The 8,792-nt window shown below is 51.9% G+C and overlaps 1 long non-coding RNA gene across 5 annotated transcripts in view; it reads left to right on the top strand.

Annotated features, from left to right (window-relative positions):
* Positions 1–5,325: 5,325 nt before the first annotated feature.
* The window catches only part of LOC125336705, an 84,946-nt gene continuing 81,479 nt past the window's right edge, over positions 5,326–8,792 (top strand). For 4 of the 5 annotated variants that reach the window (XR_007207826.1, XR_007207827.1, XR_007207825.1 and 1 more), the window contains exon 1: positions 5,326–5,411. This is a non-coding gene — a long non-coding RNA (uncharacterized LOC125336705). The remainder of the gene's footprint in view (positions 5,412–8,792) is intronic. The other variant, XR_007207829.1, reaches the window with a different exon arrangement.

The raw sequence follows: 8,792 nt of genomic DNA, 5'->3' as shown, positions 1-8,792 counted from the left end.
GTGCTGTAATAGACATCTCCATCCCTGCTCTTATGGGCAGGGTGTGGGGACAGAAATGAAAATAATTAAGCCAAAGGCTTGGGCAATGAAGGGCTCTCGCCCTGACCTGCTTGGGAGGTAACTGGGAGCACAGGTCTCCCTGTGCTTCCCAGGTGAGGAAGGCTGCTTGCCCAGGGAGCTCTCGGTGAGCCCTGAGCCAGTCAGACTGGCTCTCCCGTCTCCCCGGGGCAGCTGCGAGCACTGCAGCTCTGTCAGGCGAGGGGTTGCAATGGGTTATGGCTGTCCCTGACTCAGAGAGGAAAGGACAGGCAGGCAGGGGAAGGATTTGCAGAGTTCTGGCTGTTTCCAAGTCTGGCAAGCTGAAAAAAAAATCCCTGTAATGCCAGGAAACTGCTCCCTGCGCTGTGCACCAGGGTGTCTCCTGGGTGGAGAAAGGATGGAACATGAGCTGAGTGGCTCTCCTGGATTTGCACTGGGGACTCCTGCTGTCCCAAAAAAACACTGTCTGGTCCTGCCCACCTTGTGAGTGGGGCCAGTGGCTCCTCGGACTGCAGGGGTGGCAAGTCTCCTCCTCATGCAGGACCAGTCCAGCTCCTTGCAGAGGGGAAAGGCAGCAGTGTCTGGGGAGATGTTACATGATTTCTCCTGAGCTGTGGCCTAGTTTTAAGGGAGCCACTGCCCTCAAAACTGTCTGTCCCTTTCCCCTTACCTGCTCCATGCATTCACATTACAACTCACATTCCTGACCTACGCTGGGGCTCCTCGCTGGGCTGACACCTGATTCACACAGGCAGAATATTCTGGACTGATTGACTGGGCAGATTCCTAGGTCCCAGGCAGGGCTGGGGATGCTTCTTCAGTGGGGTGGTTGTGGTTGGAAAGGCTCCTTCCTCTTTGTCTTGCAGCTGGATAAAGACCAACATCAAATATCCTGAGCCTTTCTCTCTGAGGCTGTGCAAAGCCTGGGCTGGATGCAGAACGGGTCAGCTCCAACTTGGGTGTTTCCACAGGGGCAACACCATGGGTGTTCCCAAGGGGACGTAGGAGTGTCTGCAGCAGCACTGGTTGCTTTGCTGATATAGGACCTACCCATGCTCTCTTGCTTCTCTTGGGTCCTTTGGGAGGTGCTGAAGCAGAGCAAGAAGCAGAAATTTATCCCAGACGTGTAGCTCAGCCTCCCTGTCCTGACTTTGCTGGATGGTTTCTGCAGCTCTGGCAGCCAGCACGTTCCTGCCAGCAATTCCCAGGCTGCTGCCACCACCGAAGATGTCGGTGGGAGGCAGAGAACAGGGTGTCTGCAGGCCCCCAGCTCTTTGAATCACCTGCTCAGCCCTTTGGTTGCTGGGACTTGCAGCTGCTTAAGCTGTGTTTACCCTTCCCCAATCCCTTTTCTCCCCTTTCCCCAGGCAGACTGAAGCCAGACAAGAAAGGGCAGATGCATCTCCCCCTCGACAAGTCTCTGCAGGTGAGCCAGGAGCTGCTTGGCACGCACACCTGAGCCACCTGGCCCTCCTGCCGTGTTAACCATTTTGTGCAGGCAGGCAGGAGCGGCGCTGCAGCGGGGCTGGGCAGCTCGCCAGGGAATGCGTGGGAGCAGGGGCTGGGGGATGCTTCAGGGAGAGGGAACGGCCCCACTGAGGATCATCTTCCTGCGGCTGCAGGCGTCGAGTCAGGCCACTCCCAGTCTGGATCAGTGGCTCGCGGTGGCCTGTGGAAATGGAACATCAGGCCCATAGTTTTCATATTTTCCCTCCTCCTGCCTTGCCCCTTGCAGATGGGAGCCCCTGGAGAACCAGGTCTGTCTGGGAGCAGGGGATAGAAGGCACAGCTGGGCAGTGAGCAAGGTGTTTTGCACCACTGGAGCTGGGTGAGATGGGCAAAGTCCACTCCTGGCCCAGCACGTTGGATGGCTTGTGTCTCCTCAGCTGAGCTGGACCTAGACTGGTCCCTGTAAGAGGTGTGTCCTGGCATGACGTCGAAACTGGACTCCCTGCAGGGCATCATGTTCCCTGAATGGGATCACACCTGCAATGCTGTCCATGTGCTTTCCTTGGGTTTCAGCGCACCTGCCTGGGTGGCAGTGGAACAGTATCTTGGAACTGGATGTGGGTATCCATCTTCAGGAAAGCAGCCTAGAAAGTAGCCTGGTTTTCTGAAAGAACAAAAGCTTTACTGAAAGTAAGACTTTCCCTCCAATCTATTTTCCTTGTCATGAAGGAGCCATGGTGACTTCTGTTGAAGGAAACGAAACCCAGTTTTAGTTCCATGTTCTGAGAAAGGTTTGAAATACAATGGAGACTGTCTCTGTATTGGTTTTTCAGCCCAGGCACAGGGCAAAAGTTCTTGATTGATTTATGTTTCAAACCTCTCTCGCCCCACTTGTCTGCCTGGAGTTCCAAACCTCAAAAAGTGCCCAGCTCCAAGGGAGTATTTTTCACATGGGCTCATTTGGGTTAAATTCAAGGCTGTTTTTTTCTGCTTCAGGCAAATGTCATTGTGATCCTTTTGGTGTCACTTTGCTGTTCCCAAGTAGGTTCCTAGAGAAACGGTAGGAAGCTGAACATGTACATACATCTCCGAAGCACTCGGGTATTTCCAAGTGATGCAACCTCAGATTCCTTCCCCACCTCCCCCCATTCCCCTTTGCCTCAAAGCCCTTTTTTAGCCTCAGAGATCAGCTTGGATTTGGGTTTTTTTTCTACTGTTTTAGATTTCTTGAGGCAGAGCCTTGCCTGGGGGGTGGAGGTAGGCAGCCCAGAGTAAGGGTGGTGCAGGCAGGATGGTTAGGGAAATGCTGACCCTTTGGGGAGACCTTGTTCCAGCCTGTAAGCCCATCTGTGACTCTGGCCTGACTGTGAAATCCTCCCATGGCCAGGACACATCATCAGATGAGAAATAACATCAGCTATTTGCATGCAAGTTAAACCCATGGATCAGGCTGAGGAACGTGCTGTTTTGTGTGCAAGACCTGTTGTTTTTCTACCAGGAGAACTTTTTCATGTGTTAAAACAACAATTTAAGTTATTTGCTGTTTAGATGCTCTGTAAAACCATGGATTTTGGCCATTGGTGGCCATTGCTTGCTGGAAGATCCCAGGTTTCTACCAGGCCAACACCTCTAATTGTGTGTGTCAGTGTGACAGTGCTATGTGACTTCTCTCAGCCCCGTGTGGGAATGCTCTGGTGTGGGGTTTTGCTTGCTGAGGCTTTCACACAGACTGTTCTCCCTAAAATCTGCCCTGTCGCTGACTGTGTGCCAATGAACCAGCCTCGGGAGGGACTGTTCCAGTTTCACTCATCCTCCAGACCTGTAGCCGGCTGGCAGCAATGTCAAACATGACTTGTCCCTGTAGACAAAGTCATGCTCGACATCACTGTAATTAATCCGATTCCTCGAGGTCGTGGTTCGAACATAACCTAATTGTCTTGGGGAGGCAACACCCTCTGGATTCCGCAATGTCTTGTCTCAGGTGTAGGTACTGTGTGAAACCTGGGAAGCAGCTGAGCTCAGAGGGGTCTCCCGATCCTGAATTCTCCCCCCAGTGCTGGGGACTCCAAGTGAGGGGTTGGGAACTGCAGTGGAGCTATGGTTTCATGTGAGGACCTGCCTTTCTGCTGCCCAACTGCCTATGCAGCTCAGTCTCCCTAGGAAAGAAAAATAGAGTGAAAACTTGCTTGCTGCTGGGAAAAGAGGCAAGCAGGAAGTTTATGTTCTTTGCTGGGATGTGGGACTGGAATGGTGAGCTCAGAGAGGGGAAGGAGAGATGCTTTCCCATCTACAAAAATCTTAAAAAAAAAAAAATCCTGCCCACCTAGTGCATAGGACAAACCATTGTGAAATAACATGTCAGAAATTTCCAGCAGGGCTTAGGCTTTCCAAACTGTCTTCTGGAATAACCAGTGATGGTGTCTCTAGCCCTTGTGTGGGCTTAAGGGACCCAGGTTTCCCCCAGTTGATGCTCCATGGGGGACTGACATGGTTTGTTTGCCTTGAAGGCTCCATCCTCCCCAGGACAGACCTGGGTGGATATTCCCTTGGGTCCTGCTGTTCCCCACAAAAGCTCTTGTTTTCATTGTGCTGTAACAAGGCAGCTGGGGTTGTGTTCCCACCAGCTCTGCCCTGCGAACGGACACACGTGGCGGAAGAGATGGGGAACTCCAGTGCCTTGGTTCTCTATTTCCTCTGCTTGGGTTTTATTTCCTGAGCAGCTACAGTTCATTGCACGGGCAATATCCTGCACTTGAGCCTTTGCACTGATTTTGTACGTGAGGGTAGGGCCCCAATTGCAGTTTGTCCTGCTGCCACACTCCTAAAACCCTCCGGGGAAGGAGTTTGGGCTCCCTATTTGCAGGGAACAAGAGTCCCAGTGGCGAGGCTGGGATGTGAAACAAGTCGAGTGTTTTGTTTTGTAGCTCCGTACATGGCAGCGTGGCTAAACGCGGAGGCAGATTTCAAGGCACGGTCGTTTAACTACACTGGGAACGTCTGATTCCAGGCATGCTTATTTCACAGATTTTAGTTGCACATTTCCTGGGCAACAGTTTTGCAAATGTAATTCTGCAGGTAGGCTTTGGGGGCTGAGGGCGGTGGGTGCAGCTGGGCAAGCGCTCACTAGCGAAGGAACACGAAAGCCTCTTCCCCCTGTGCCTTGTGGGTTTGGTGTTGTTTTGTTTTCCCTCTTCAAATGACGAGTTGGAAAACATCTGAGACCAATACTGGGGTAGAGTGGGAGGAAGGGAAGATTCTAAAGCCCTGGTCAAGATAATGGGAGCAGTTTCCTTTATGGATTATGAATTTGCTTTCATAGTTTGGCTCTAGTTTGTTTGCAGGGAACATGGTTTGGCTCCCACTGTCTTCAGCAAAGCTGGACCAAAGTGGCCTCAGTGCAAGACAGACTCAGAATTTGGCTTTATCTTTTAAGGGGCCCATTCTGTTGCATGTTAGTGGGTCAAATTTTGGAGCTCTGACTCAGGCTGAACTTTCAGTGGCTTTTGCACCTGGAGATTTAAATATCTGTCTGCAGGGGAGGTGAACACCAAACGGCATCCCTAGCTGCATCTCCTTGAGACGTTACCTCCCCCTTCATCCCCTCCAGCTGTTTATTATTTCCCTCCTGCTGCTGCTTACCACCTCCACGGTGTGTCAGAAGAACGGGACGTGAATGCTCCCACTTCAGCCGCTTCAGCACAAAGTCTGGCAGCAGCTTCCTTCCAGCTGCTGGGGAAAGGGGGTTTAGGGAGAGCTGCCAGCCTTTGCCCAGGAGCCTCGGAGGAGAGTGCGAGAGCTGTTCCACCGGCGCTGCGCCGGCAGCGGGAGCCTCCGGCACAAGGGAGCAGATGAACAAGCTGCCGGGGGTGGCAGCGGTGGTGATAACATCTGGACCCACCCGAGGAGAGCACTCTCCCGATGCTGTAAGTGTAGGGCTGCGACCTTTCGCTGCTGAGCTGCCTCTGCTCCCACTGAGTTCAGCAAGAGTTCGGGGTCCTCAGCCTCTCGCAGGTGCGGGGTCGTGCAAGCCGCTGGCATTGGGTTTGATAGGAGCCACACCTGAGGTAGCGCGCTGGGACCGCTGCCTGCCGGGCTGGGCGAGTCCCTTTGGGATGGCTCCTGCCAAGTTCGCAGGTACAGCCTATTTCAGTGCAAGAGGGAGTCCACTGGAGCCAGCAGTTGAGCTGCAAAGCTCTTCCTGGGATGAGGAGTGGCTAACGAGCCACAAATAACCTTTAAAAGAGAGTTGCTGTAGAAGCCAGAGAGTCCCAGGGGAGCTGGAGCCTCCCCCACCTCCCTTTGCTGGCTGGCGGGGGCTGCAAGCAAAGCACCCCCATCGCTCCGTGCAGGGAGACAGCCCCGTCGCCTTGCCGCAGCCGGGGAGGCATCGCTGCTCTGCCAGCTCCCTCTTCCCTTCCTTTCATCTTTTTTTCCTCCTCCCGTGGCCCCTGGGGTCCACCCCCCCCCACCCCAGCCTCAATCCGATTTGAAAATCTCAAGGCAAATCCTGCTAAATAGGGAGATTTTGCCCGGCTGAGTCCCTGCCCTCCCTGGTCTCTCGCTCCCTTTGCCGTTTCTGGCCTGCTGGGTTTTGTGTTTCAGTTGTTATAAATAAAGCTCCAGGCACTGATTTGGGTATACAATGACACCTTGTGTTATTAGACAGCACAGGACAGACTTTGCAAGGGGAGCCTGCTCGCCCGCCCTCCCTCTCCTCCGCTGCCTGCGGTCTGCGGGCAGCCTCGTGCAGGCTCGGGGGTGGCTGCCAGCAGGTGCTTCTGCCTCCCTGCTGCTGCCTAAAATCACAGCCCCCAGACAGAAAACCCACCCGAGAGGACCTCGCCCCCTGCTTGGACTGGGCTGGGTTTAAATAGAGGTGGCGGTGGGAATTTTTGCACTTAAAGAAGGGAGGAAGAGGATGATGGGAAAAGTCTGGACTCTCCCTGTTTTGTGCAAAAAGTGAGTGGAAAGTGTTGGCAGGGGTGAAGTCAGGGATGTCATTGTCACCCATCACCTCAGCCCTGCTGGGAGTGACCTCAGCTTACCCTCAATCACCCAATGCTGTGGAGCTCGGCAGCATTTCATCCTGCAGCTGTGTCACCTGGATCCTTCCCTGCCTGGCCACTGTGTGCCTGGCAGAGGTGGGATCTGAGCATCCTTTCCCCTCACATGGCCACACTGCCTTCTCAGCCCACGGGAAGGGTTTTGTCTGGTGGAAGACACCTCATACCAGCCACCCTCTCATCCCTTTTGCCCCCTGGGGATGAGCGCTGGCTGGAGTGGGGGAAACTGAGGCAGATGTTGAGCCACATGTGCCTGGTTTTGGCTCTTGGCGTTTCCTCCCTCACTTCAACACTGAGCTTTGGGGACAGAACCCTGGGGCAGCTTTTTTGAGTTATCTCCTGTGTTTCACTGGTTGTCTCTCTGCAGGGAACTGGAGCCAGTCTCTGAGAGTCCAAGCTGTGGAGAATTTGAAGCAGCAATTTAAAGGCAGGAAAATAAAAGTGCAGCCTGCAGAGGGAAGGTGGCCTCTCATTGGGGCTGAGTTGAGTTATCCAGATTATTTTAATTCTTTCAAAGACCTTTGGAAGTGGGGTTTTTGGGCACTTTGCTAAGTGGTCCTGGGTATTACAATTTTACTGACAGTTTAAGACATTATTTGAATTGTGTTTGAGAAGTCAATGAAAATATCAAATACCAAAATTCCCCCTTGGAAATTGTTTCTGTGCTTTTTGGTATTAGTTGTTTGGTTTTTTATTTCCCTTCTTTCCTGTCACCTGTGGATTTGGGCTGTGAGGATGGGGTACCCCAAAACCTCTTTCGAGCTGAATGAAGCATGCTTCACACCTGCTGGCTGTGTCACCATGGCCAGAAAAGCAGGCTGGGCTTGCTGTTTGCAAATTGTCTGTCCAAATTCCTCCTGAGGAACAACATGCAATGGACTTGGTGTCTGGATAACTGCTGGTCTCCCCTCTGCCCCTGCCTCCCCACCTCTCATGAAAGGAAGAACATGTAGCACATGGGGTTTTGTTTTTGTGGTCTTGTGTTCACTTGGACTGCGGAGATGCAGACTTAAGAAGAAAGTACTAAGTACCCTCTTTTCATGGTTTGTGATGCCCATGTTGCTTTATAAGGTAAATAACCCAAACCATCCAATAAAATTCCAACACTGTGCATTAATAGAGTAATGGAGATATTTAACGTATGCAGTAAAGCTGCTATTCCAGAGCCCTAGGCCTGCTTTAGTAGCTATAACAGGAGTGAATAAGATCTTTTCCTGCTTTTATTTATACACATATAATATCAAATATTACTGAGTTGTTGCTTGTTAATGTTAGCCAAAGGGGTTAAGAGAAATAAAAAGGGATTTTGCAACCATATCAAGGGAGAAAGAGCAAAAGTACGCCCATTAATAAATGAGGGAGCTGAATCCAGCAATGATATTGAAGTGACTAAGTTACTGAGCTGCTTTTAAAATCAGTCTCTGGTAAAATCAGTGGAGACAATTAGGAGACCTTGTCAGATACAATCATGGGCTCCCAAATAGAAGAGCAGCCCATGAGGAAATAGAGAGGCCATGAGGAATAGGGGAATGAAGCCAGCAGCTGTTGAAGTCAGAGGAAAGGCTCATGTTGAGTCCATGTAGCTGTCACTGGGATGTTGTGCTGGCAGGTCAGAGATGTCCTTGCTGCAGGATGGGAGCTTGTGTCTCACCTGGGACACAGGAGAAATGTGGGATGGGGTGGGAAAGCCTGGGGCAAGGGAGGTTGAGGTAGAAAAATAGGCTGAGCTGGGCAATTTCCATCTGTCCACATGGTAGAAAGAGCAGGGCTGGCATGGGGGGAGAAGTGCTGTTTCACACTCCCAGCAATGCTCCTGAAGTTAAAATTTTTCTCCTGTGTTGTCTGAGCTGTTGGAGGTGGCAGGATTGTGGGAAGAAGCATGGCATGGCACATGGGAGTGCTTACTGGGGGTCAGAGCACCCCAAAGGAACTTAATGGACACAATATTCCAGTTCTGCCCAGTGTCTCCGCGCGTCTCACTGGAGATACACAGCCATGGAATGAAAGCTGCAGGGAGTTCCTGTAAATGAAAGATGTAGGTGAGCAGAGGTAGCTGAATGGTGGGAGCACCCAGCATCATCCAAGGGTCACATTCTCCACTGTGGGAATTTTCTCAGGATGGTCCATGTCACTGTTTACATCCCCCTCCCACATCATCTTGAATGTTTTCATTAGATGCACAAAGTGAAGTCAAAGAGGAAAGAACTACAGAGAAAGCCTGGGAAGATTTTCTGTAAGAGG

Source organism: Corvus hawaiiensis, chromosome 21 (genome assembly GCF_020740725.1).
Source record: "Corvus hawaiiensis isolate bCorHaw1 chromosome 21, bCorHaw1.pri.cur, whole genome shotgun sequence".
Classification (NCBI taxonomy): domain Eukaryota; kingdom Metazoa; phylum Chordata; class Aves; order Passeriformes; family Corvidae; genus Corvus; species Corvus hawaiiensis.
The sequence above is the reverse complement of the archived record's forward strand: the minus strand, read 5'-3'. Positions and strand labels throughout refer to the sequence as shown.